The 12142-nt window shown below is 34.4% G+C and overlaps 1 pseudogene; it reads right to left on the bottom strand.

Moving 5' to 3' along the window:
- Positions 1 to 11289: 11289 nt before the first annotated feature.
- On the bottom strand, positions 11290 to 11840 carry LOC122907875 (annotated as a pseudogene).
- Positions 11841 to 12142: the final 302 nt, after the last annotated feature.

The raw sequence follows: 12142 nt of genomic DNA on the forward strand, positions 1-12142 counted from the left end.
TTTGCTGGGTCAGGTGATGATAGTTCCAGATGAACACCTTCAAGCACTTTCATTCCACTTCATATTGTATGTTCAGTTCATAAATGTTTGGCCTTGTATGCTTTCCATGTTGTCAGCATTCTGGGAGACAAATTGATGCCTTGCTTAGAAATGATCAAATTGACTGCTGTCTGTTACAATGAAGGGAGACTTCCAGACTAATGAGTGTGAACTAGAATTCTTTTGTAGTAGCAAAGTTGAGTAGTAGTTCTAGTAGGCCCAAGGGGTGTAGTGTTTTTCTCTCTAAAATTATTTTTTCTTAATTTTTATGACTTCTTTCCTCAAAAATTATTGCAAATGACATACATAATAATTTATTTTCAAATTAAATTAGCAGTAAATGATTGCCAATCAAAGTAGAAGAAAGGGTATCTAATAGACTTTTCCAGAAATCAAAGAACTAATATTTTAATTATCAAATAATGTGTAGGACATCTAGGGTGAAGCACTATAGAAAATTGTTAACAGTACTTTATCAACTTTAAAAAAAAAAAGTCTTTGCCTATCTCACTGATATTCATGCTTATATTTGGTACTCTTTTGCAGGACCAATTCTTTAATGGATTACTATCTTATTAAGCACAAATAATTTTTCAAATAAGGAAACAATGTAATAAAATACAAACTACCAATCCTGATGTAATATACACTATCTTTGAGTCAAGTCTTATTCAAAGCTGGTAAAACATTTTAAGTCAATTTCTTTTATAGCATCCTTTTCTGCTCTACATAGGGAATCCTACATGTAACTTTACTTGTTTAAAAGAAGAAATGTGTCCTTAATCAATTTTTTTAGTAAGTGTATTTGAACTACTTTCAAATAAATAAACAAAAACAGAGTTCTTCAAGATATAGCCTAGATTCTGTTTCTTTGAGACTTATTCTGTAGGATCTTGTATTAGTAGTTTTTGACTAGGTGTGATTTATAGAGTTCGTTATGATTCAGTGCTCCCAGCACCCATCCTGAATGAACAACACAAAATTAAATAAACAGACATTAAAATAAAGAACAACATGTTTGATGAGATCATGGGGCATCTTTCATAGTTCAACCCCGCTTAATGTGACCCAAAACAATATACTTCATTCAGGTATACTTATAAATTGTATAATTGTGTGACCTAACATCTTTTTTGTAAGAACTTTATCCATTTTCTTCTGCTAACAATTACTACTTTGTTGGCCTAGCCTTTGTATTTATAATGTGTTAATAATTTTTGTTTTTAAATTGCATTTGTAAGAATGAAGATGATTTTTTAAGATTGAGGAAAACAATTATTTTTGATGTTAAGGAGATGGGAGTAAAAATGGGGAAAATGTTTTTTGTTCACAGGCAGATTAATTTTGTGACTGATCTTCAAAGGAGAAATCAGAATAAGTGTAGGGTGAAAAATGTAAATGATTTAATTGAAACATATTTATGAACTTTTAGTAGTTTAATTGAGAATTATATTCTAAATATGACAAGAGCTGTTTGGAAAAAAAATCAGAGAGAGAGAGAGATTGACAACAAGCTCAAAATGGAGTCAGTTGTGCTAAGCCCACATTACCAAACTGAGACTTACTACCTAACTAAATTTCAGTGTCAGTCTCTACCAGAAATGCAATTTTAACTAGACAGTCTAGAATATCCTGGTCAGCACTAGTGAGGTAATGTGCCTGATAAGACACTTGCCATCTCCCAAAGCAAGGTAACCCTGCCTGAAACAATTTACTCTCTTAGTAACTTCTTTGTCTCACCCTTCTTCTGCCTCTAAAAGCCTTATATTTTGTATGGTTCTTTGGACCTCCCTTCTACTTGCTAGATGGGATGCTGCCTGACTTATGAATCATTGAATCATAAAGCCAATAAGACCGTTAAAATTTACTCAGTTGAATTTTATTTTTTAACAAGGATTTTCCACCCCCAGGATAGCATTGTACTTCAAGAAGATTCGAACAGAGAGCAAGTATTCCAGGAGGTCCAAGAAAACTGAAGGGAATTGAAGGAAGTAATGTGGCAGCTACTGACATTTTGAGGTGTTCCAAATGTGGGACCAAGGTGCCCAAAGACAAAAAATATCAAAGAGAAACATTCCTGCTGGCCTAGTACTGCAAATCCCAGATGTATATTCATGTGGAAGAAGGCAGGCCCCACATTATTAAGAAGCTTAAAAACAGATTGAAATTGATCTCCTTTAGGTTATCTGACTTCTTTTATATTCTGTTCTCTCCCTTGTGTTTAGTTTCACTGGGCTTTAATCAGATAACTTAAAAATTTTCTGAACCTAGGTTAGGATGTAGCATGAAAACAACAGAACCCAAGAGAAGGCAAGTTTTCTGAGTAGGGTGTTTCAAATAACTCACCACAATTAAGGTGATGAGGACTCCTGAAGGGCAGAGAGAAGTGAAGGAAATTTCTGCATTTGACACAAGAAAAGCTGAGTAGCCATAAGAGTTAGTCAGAGGGAAGGCACTGGGGATAAAAGGTTGGCAACAACTCCCTTAGGAATTGCACTCTGAGAAATCCAAGGTTTAATACAAGCTTCTTTCATTAGTCTAAGTGTTTCTGCACAAATAACTTGTCATTACAATTCAGCTTAATCTTAGAAATTGGAGGGGCAAAAGACCTGTTAGGTCATAGCACTTGTCACTCCCATGCAAAATGGAAACAATGGCTCTCGGGTATAGGATTTCATAAATTAACACAGAAATAGAAAATATAGAACTATTTTTTTCCTATAAAATGATTTCAGAAGTGCAAGGTTTTCTTTAGATTTGTTCTTTTTAAATTGAGTTCTTTGGGCATAGGACTCTTCAATAAGGGCTTAGACCAAGGGTTTAAGGACAAGATAGAAGGAACAGTAAATGGCATTTTGGTCCTTATACCAAAGGACCCAAAGGCATTGGTATAAGGACCCATGGATAAGAGACTGACCCCTGTAACTTTGGTAATGATGCTTAATCCTTTCCTGCCAGAGTTGCAATTAAAAATAACAGTAGGATGCTATCTCAGATCTTTGCTATGGAGAGGGTTAAGCTATAAACTACATTTTAAACTACTCTTTAAGTGTATTCTGTTCAGAGAAATCCAGATGGTATAATTTATTTCCATTCATATAGAGTGGAAAACAATTGGTGTAACTGATAAGAAAACATGACTGATTGATGGGCATATTCAGATATGCTGGTCCAAAATGCTCTGATCTCATGGTAGCTTTTGTTTATTGTTTTACATTCAGAGAAAAAAAATGCAAAAGTGTTAAATCACAAACAACAAACCACTCAGCTCCCAAACTGCATAAATATTATAGAAGAATAAAGATATGAATTATCTGAAAATCGTTTCTATGCTTTGGACTGTAAAGCAATGTGGCATTCATAAATAATTTTATCTTCAGTATTGTTCTGTCTTTGAAAATTTAAGTTGTAGAATCTCTTTTCATCTCTAGTTTCAGATTCCATTTATTTCACTTACCTCTTCATTTAGCTGACAGTGATAATATGCCTGTAAAATATCATTTTTTTGATCATGTGTATTTGACAGACACGTTTTTGTTTCTTTTCCCTGTTTCTCTAGGCTAGTGTTCTGTCTAGATGATGTACCCCTGCTGGTGATGTCAGTCATCAGACACTATAGCAAATGATGGGAAATCAAAGGAAGCAGGAGATGGTTTAAGTGATCAATCAATTTAATATGCGGGTTGTTGAGGCATGGAAACATTCCATCCAACAGTAGAGTTCCTGGCCCGATTTAGATATATGTATTGCATGTGTATAAGCTTAACTGAGAAATATGATTTGATAATTTATATACTATTTTTTTTCTTTTTATGGCAGTTTAATTCAACTACTATCTTACTGAGATTTCTGAAGCTTTTCCTTTGGGAGATGTATGGATGACCCCATAATTTACTTTTTATGGTCTATTGAAGAGAATAAGACAACCCTGAGTTTTTATTTGTTAATCAACAAAATGTATGATACTCTTTTTAAAATAAAAGTACATGCAAATCTCAAAAGTGTCAACACTCAGTTTTCTCAGAAACTGCATAATATGAATCTAAGAAGCAAGATTACAGAGCAGGCTATGTAAGAGAAATGTTCACAAGACTTTGTTTTGAATTCTCAGAAGATGGGTGTGAGTAACAGGGAATTTTAACTTTAGAAAATAATAGCAATTGCTAAGATTGTTGAGGTAAAGCATTATAATTACAAATAGAATAAGTGTTTTTGAGCAAAGACTTAAGAATAATTGTGAGTTTAAGTGATTAGGGTCTGCAAACAGCATCCCTATCAGCGTATCAAAGCACAAGTGTAAACTATGTTTAGCCCCGGATGGGCTGTTAGTAGTTTATCACTCTTTCATCTTCACAGAGATAATGATCTTCATCTCAAGTGTTCTAGTTGGATTTGAACAGCTGCAATATACAAAATAAGTATGTTCCTTTAAAATTATTGTGTGCTAATTGATTAATTTGAGTGCCTTTTGTTGTTGTTATTGTTGTTGTTGGGATAAAGTCCCCCTCTTAGCTTAAGATCTCCACCTAAGAAGAAGTTTACATTTATTTACTATTTGCATAAGGTTCTTCTGGTGGAGTATCTTGGAGTTTTGTCCAGATCCTTGCTGCCTTTACCCACCTTCTCTTAAAAATTATTATGTATCAGAGCTTTTGCGAAGCTTGAATGGGAAAAGCCGTTTCTGTTCTTTTGGTCTGAAACTCTATACTTTTCTAGATGTGGCTGTGGGATCTTCTGCCTGATACAGTGAGCTTGAACTACTAAGCTAGTGGTAGTTGGTAGGAATTTTCCCCTCTATACTATGTCAACTATTATTTTGGAGTGAGGACTGACAGATTTATGAAATTTGTTCCATATGTACTTTGAAACATATGCTAAAAATATTTATGTGAAATTCAAACTTAAATGGGCATGTATTTTATCTGACAACTGAAAGGACAAATAAAAATTAAAAATAAGGGGTGTAATTCTATCTGTTGAAAATAAAGGAAGAAAAAAGAAGAAAAAAGGGAGAGATTTTCCTCTCCTTTATCTTTGAGCAATTTCCTTAGACAACATGTAATTGTAAGCACTTTCCCATCTCTTTGAAATGTATGTACTTTCTTTTGAAGACTTGAGAGGTCCTATTTTAGCTGGCCTTTTGTCACTTTTTTATGTCCCAGCAATGTCTTTCTCAAGAATCTGGGAGTCATCTCACTGAAACACAAGCATCATGGGAGATGGCAGTTTCCATGGGAAGGCAAAAGCTTAATTTCAGTGGGCGTCTTGTTCCATATTGCAAAACTACTTTGTATCATGAAGATATGAAAAGGTTGTTTCTCTTCTGAAGAAAGGCACCAAGTTAACACAGATGGTGCCCTCTCAATTGCCAGATGGGTCTAGGATGAAGCATGGTGTTGTCAAGTCCTCTTACTTGAAGAATACTTAAAAGAGATTCTAGGTTAACTACTAACCTGAAACCAGGGTTGACAGATTTACCAAATTTATTCCCAATATGGCATGGGACATACTCATACTAAAATTTTATTATTGTCAGAAATTTGTCTTTCTTGTTCAGTATTATTTGTTGAGATTAATCTTTGTTCACATGGGCAATTGTAATTTATTATTTTTCACTGTCATGTAGGTTGCATTGAATGAATAAGCTTTAATTTTTTATACCCTTTATTCGATGATAGAGAGTTGAGATCTTGATTTAACTTAACAATTTATTTATATTTTAAATATTTTGATATTAAAGAAAGTCCATGGAAAAGCATGTGATGTTTATAAATAAGGTTATTAAGCATTATAAAACATTAGTACTTATAATACTGATTTATAGATTCAGTTCAATTTCAACTAAATTCTCCCCAAAATTGTTCATGGTATAAGGGATCAAAATAATTAGGAGAATCATAAAAAAATAAAAATTAAAAAAAAGAAGCAGCAAGGAACTGGCCTTTCAGGTAATATAATTTGTCATAAAGATTTTATACAGTGCTACAGGATTAATGTGAACAATGTGATGTTAAATAATTAATGTGAAAATAGAAATAAAACAATTGAATAGACTAGGGAATCCAAAACAGACCCATGCTCATATGGAAATATGCAAAACAACCAATTTACTCTGCAGAACACTGGGGAAAGGATGGCTATTCACTAATTGTTATTGAGAAAAATTGCTGTTGGGAAGCAATGCTTTATGAATATTTTCACATTTTAGTGTAGTCTAATATTGAATGACAAGCACTCCTTGAAATTTAGAGATAATGAACTGCTCAGGAGAGATTTAAAGATTCATCTCCCCTTAATCCATTGGCATAATTTCTAAAGGTAATAGACCTAGAAATCTTTTCCCCTAAGAATGATTTGTCTATTGTATAGAGCAAAATTTTCTGTTCTTCCCTTCAGAGAGGCAAAGGTACAGATCTGACAGCTGCTTTATATATGATATGAACTTCATAATTTTAGGGTTCTCGGTCTGTGGTACATACCCCACTATACATATGGGTATGTCTGAGCCTCATCACATCACTCTGAGTGGGAACACATGCTGCCAAGATGCTTTGTGAGTAAATGGTGTTATCCATGTGTGTATGTGTGTATGTGCACAGTCATGTACATGGTACATGTTTACCTGTAGCAGGTGAAGTTGTTAACTTGCACACAGTTTCAGACTTAATAGTTATCTATTAATTGTAAAAAAATGGATTCTAGCTCATTTTGTATACAAAATCATTTCAAGGTAGATTATGACTTAAATGTGAAAGGCAAATCTCTAGTGTTCTAGAATGTATGGATTTTACACAAAGTAATTTCCTTAAGTTTTGTTGTCATGGAAGTCTGACAAAATAATCAGAAGTAATACTATCATTGAAGAAGGTGCATGGTGGTATGTTTCCGAATGCCATGTAGCTACATTCTTTTAGAGCTTTTAGTGTGTTTATGAGACAAGAACAAGAGTTTAGACATATATGACATACCTGGAGTTTGTAACTAAAAACAAATAGAAGAATTGTGAAAATCAATGTGACAAACTGGGTATAGGATAAGGTCAGAGTACAGAGAGAATTGTATAGGATATATAAATCAGTTGTCTATTGAATTAATATAAGTAAAATACAATAATAGCATCAAAGTGTTTGCAGTAGTAATAAAAAAGAGAAATAGAGACATAATTCTAAACGAAGTAATAAGTGTAAAGGATCAACATCTTAACAACTATTCCAACCCATGAGACCTCATTTGCAAATAAATTTTTTTACTCTTGCATTTTCTTTTAGATAACCAAATGGAATTAATTACTCTGTAACTCAGATTATATCTAAAATAATGATATAAATTTTGAAATTATCAAAATGAAGACTATGGATTTAAGTGATATTATTTAAGAAGCACAATCCATAGTAGAGATGAAGGAACTGAGAAAAACTTGAGATGTTTTATTACTAGAAGGCCAGGAGTTTCAAGTTCATGAGGAAAAATACTTAATTTAGGTATATTATTAAAATAAAAAATTTAATTAAGGCAGAATAAGAAAAATATGCTATCAAAAACTGGAGGTTAAAAAGTCTGAGGATTGATATGAAATCAATTTTAATCTATTTACTCATTATTTATTAACTCAACAAAAGCTAAGTGACAAGTACTGCTCTACCTCTGTGAATACAGCAGTAAAAGGAACATACATTTCTGCTTTCTTAGGACTTGAAAACAGTATGAGGAGATAGGTCATAACTTACAAAACAGGAGAGTTACATCCAGTGAGGTGAAAATAGACCTAAAGTTCTATCATAGACATACCAATTTATAGGACATAAGCCTGTTTATTTAAACTCGTGGATGAAACTAGTGAATAATTTACAAATTATTTAAAATAGTTCACAAGGAAGAGAGGGGGGAGTAGGGAGAATTGGAACAGGATATTATTAATTTATATTTTAAATACATCTGTACGCTCTGTTTTTTGTTTTTTGTTTTTTTTTGCTATTTGCAAATATTTTAAGATTTTAAGAAAAATAGAAGAGCAATGTATGATTCCGCAGAAGCTGGCAAAAGAACATTGAGAAAAACTCACATGAGCATACTACCATGGAAACAAAGATGGAGGAATTCTTTCTGGAGTAGGATGTGGTTTTCTGCTTAATTCCTCAAGAATAATAGCCTTCTTTTCTTTTTTTAAATTTAATTTAATTTTTTTTTCAGTGTTACAAAATCCATTGTTTATGCACCACACCCAGTGCTCCATGCAATATATGTCCTCCATAATACCTTCTTAGGAAAACCTTCCTCTTCTGTGTTTAGGGCTCCCTGGCATTCCCGTGGAGTAATGCCAAAATGCTGTTAGATGATTTTAAAACTTTCTTCACCTCAGAATAACTCTTACTTAAGGTTATTTTAGTATCTCCTAAGTTATAATTAATCTTTCCCTAGGACTGGTTTCTTTTGGGGCTTCAATTCCTCTTCTTTCATAGATAAAATGACTAAATATTTTGTTAATTGTTTTATTTCACGATGATGAGTGATATGGCAAGGTGTACATATACTTGTTAATTCAAACAGGTCTAATACTATCAAGAGTGAAAATCACATAAGGCCATGCTTTTTTTTTTTTTAATTAAGGCTATGTTTTAGAAAGAAAATAAATACAATTTATCTAATGGTAAATGTAATCTTAAAATCCTTGAATGTTGCAATACTGAAGCAATAGTCAATTTGTTTTTCACAGTGCTTATGACATCATTTATTCAATTCACTTAGAAAGCCATGCAGAATTAATATAAAACAGTACAGTAAAAAGTTCAGTTCACAAAAGGGGGGGAATTAAAATGCGTCCAACAGTCATATCTGGGTAAAAACATAAAAAGTGTCTCCAAGACATGAATATAAGTCACAATCATTCTCATTTATTGAGAGCTTATCATGTGCTGATATACACCATTTACATATGTGGAACTCAATTCTACAATGCTATGAATCTGATAATATCCTTATGTAAATATCCAATTCATAGAGAAAGAAACTAAAGAGCAAAAGGGTTATCTATCTTGAGAAGTCATGAAACTATTAAATGAAGGGAACTAGCTTTTAAACCAAAGTCATCAGGCTTCAGAGGCTTCACTTAACCTGCCTTTCAGATGAAGATTTATCCTCTCGTCTAGTCTCTGTCTACAGCTGGATCCTCCAGAGCAGCACGTCACAGACTTAAATATCCATTAATGGACGTACTTCATATCCATATGGATTGCCTTTGTTGCTCACGAAAATTCTGGTTCTGGCTCCAGCGCTGTGAGGTAGAGCTTGAGCTTCTGCATTTCTGGCACGTTTCCAGGTGCTGATACTCCCCTTGCTGGTCTAGCTTGAGCCTTTCCCAGTCAAGTTTCCTCAAGAGAATGAAGAATGAATTTAGCAACCACTCTTTCAACTTTCCCAAGAATGGTATACAGCCAGTATCTTCTAGATGCATGTAAGAGAAGTTAATTCATTATATACAATGGAATCAGGGAACTATGATTCAGGAAAGACTTGATGAGTAATACTTGGTGAGTAATAGAATGATAAAATAAGAGGGGAAAACAGGTAAAGACACAGGCCTAAGATTTTGATAGCATTGTGTTATTGTGGGTGGAGGGGGAAGTATCATCATTTACCTATAAGCTGGTCATTGATAAGCTAAAATTCAGTTTTAGCTATTTCCCACCTAAAAGAACAGAAAACTATTTTATGCTTGGTTTTCAAAAATATATATATACATAGATAAACAAAATGATAGCTAACACATATATAGCATTTAATTATGTGCCAAAAATTGTTCAAAGAACTTTAAATATATTAACCTCTGGAATCTTCTTAACCGTAAGTGAGAAACATCACCTGAAACCTGAAAATGGGCCCAAAATGACTACATTATTTTTCAGTACAGTGGTAGATTAGACTTTCTATTTATTGGACTATTTTACATTCCTAGTGCCAGATCTTATCCCGACCATGTTGTGGTAAAAGGCCAAAAATTATGAGTTTTTTTTAAAATATTTTATTTATTCATTTGACAGAGAGATCACAAGTAGGCAGAGAGGCAGGCAGAGAGAGGAGGGAAAACAGGCTCCCTGCTGAGCAGAGAGCCCGACGCAGGGCTCGATCCCAGGACCCTGAGATCATGACCCTAGCTGAAGGCAGAGGCCTCAACCCACCGAGTCACCCAGGTGCCCCCCCAAATTATGATTTTTATTCCAAGTCAACGTTAACAAGTTTTTTATGCAACCCAGAAATCTTATTCTTCTACTAAGTAACCTAATTTCTCATATGTTCTTTAAAGGAGTCACAGTAATTTACCCATTACTTTCTTAACGAATTAAAGGAAATCTCTGATACATTTTCATTTCATATTGGTAAAAGAGTCATGTATTTTAAACTTCTGAAACTTAATGCTTTAATAGCTTTGGAGATCATCCATAAAGATGCCGAAGAAGACATACCTAAAAGATTCAAGGAAACTGCATGGTTAAAGAGAGTGCCCTTGTCAAGAAATGTCAAGGGTGTGATATTTTATCCTTCAAGTTAAAAAATTAGCCAGCCACAGTTGCACTGACACTGGTAGAAGTTATAAAATTCCTGGATCACAGCAAAGAACTTTCTTGTAGCACAACAGGCAGCATCAACTTCATGTTTGCACGGGTTCCCCTTGCACTCCCCAAGTCTATGAGGTGATGCAGAGATAGACCCAGGTGAATCCACATACAGTGATTTAGTATCACAGCCTAGGAAACACAATTTCAGATAACTCTAATCTTTTGCATTAGCTCGAAAACCTGTCCAAATTTTGACTGGAAGGGGGGGTATTATCTTCGTATCCTCCATGGCAAACAGATCTGTAAACTAACCTAGAGTGAAAGAGACACCCTATCTTCCAGGGCCTTTAGCTCTACAAACATCCTGGACTATTAGTGCATAAATAAGTTATTGATTGTGCTGAAGAACGTTGAGAACTCATGGAGAACTGTTTCCCAACAAGCACTTCAAGGTGTTTTGGGGGCAGCAATGTTTTCCTTCCTTCCTCTCTTCCTTCGTTCCTTCCTTCAATCCTTCCTTCCTTTCTTCTATCCATTCTCTCTCTCTTTCCCCTTCCCTCCCCTCCCCTTCTCTATTTTTCCTCCCAGAAAGTATATGGAGAAATAATAGAATTTTAATTTTGCCCTTCTCCCTCTCTGACTTTTGAGTTTCTTCATCTTTTTTCAAATTTTTATTTGCATTTATTCCATGCAGAATTTACTTTTGGGCCATACATTTTTGTTTCTTCAGTCTTTTCTGGTATATCTTTTTCTTCTGTGCAACCTCTTCTGGTTTAGAAACAATCTGCTCTTTTTCAGTAAGGATCATCTAGATGTAGCAGGGAGAGCTCATGAAGGGGGTTAATCTGACTGTGAGACCTATAAGTTCTGTGTTGCATCTTGGGGGGTTTGTTCACCTGGGTGTGCTCCATGACAACAAAATCTATATCTAAACCCTTAAGTTCAGCATTACTCTCTGCAATTTTAAGCATGTGAAGTAAAAATTCAACACTCTTCCTGGACCATGAGCCCTGTGTCTAGCCCCACTCTTTGGCCTGAACACACCTACCAACCCCACCATTGTAGCAACGGAATGGCACACTGCTTCTGCAAAGTGACATCTTTCAGATTCTTGGTGGCTTTTCAGATATGCGTACCCTTGATGGCCGGGGTAGTTTCATGTGTGTTCTTAGAGTGAACACTAAGATTTGAACCTCCTGTTTCGCATGATTTTGTAGGGTTTTCTGAGTCAAGTGACTAATGAACCATTTTCAGAGGTCATCTCTGGATGCTTAGGGGAAGAGCTCTTCATCTTTTTAAGTTTACACTCTGTTAATAACTTAGTCCTCATTGATGGTAGCAATGATTGGGGTTTGGTTTTTATGATAGAGAATCCAGTCTGACTTTTTTTTTTCTTTGACTATTTATGAGCTTGAATCAATTAATAATTTCATGTCCACTAGGAAAGAAAATAGCCCTTGGCATCTGGAGTAAGCAGTTATTGTGTTTCTATGCTTGTTTTTGACCTATGGATGATATTACAGAACAGAAATATAAACTCTCTATGTGTC

This window comes from Neovison vison, chromosome 5 (genome assembly GCF_020171115.1).
Source record: "Neovison vison isolate M4711 chromosome 5, ASM_NN_V1, whole genome shotgun sequence".
Lineage (NCBI taxonomy): Eukaryota > Metazoa > Chordata > Mammalia > Carnivora > Mustelidae > Neogale > Neogale vison.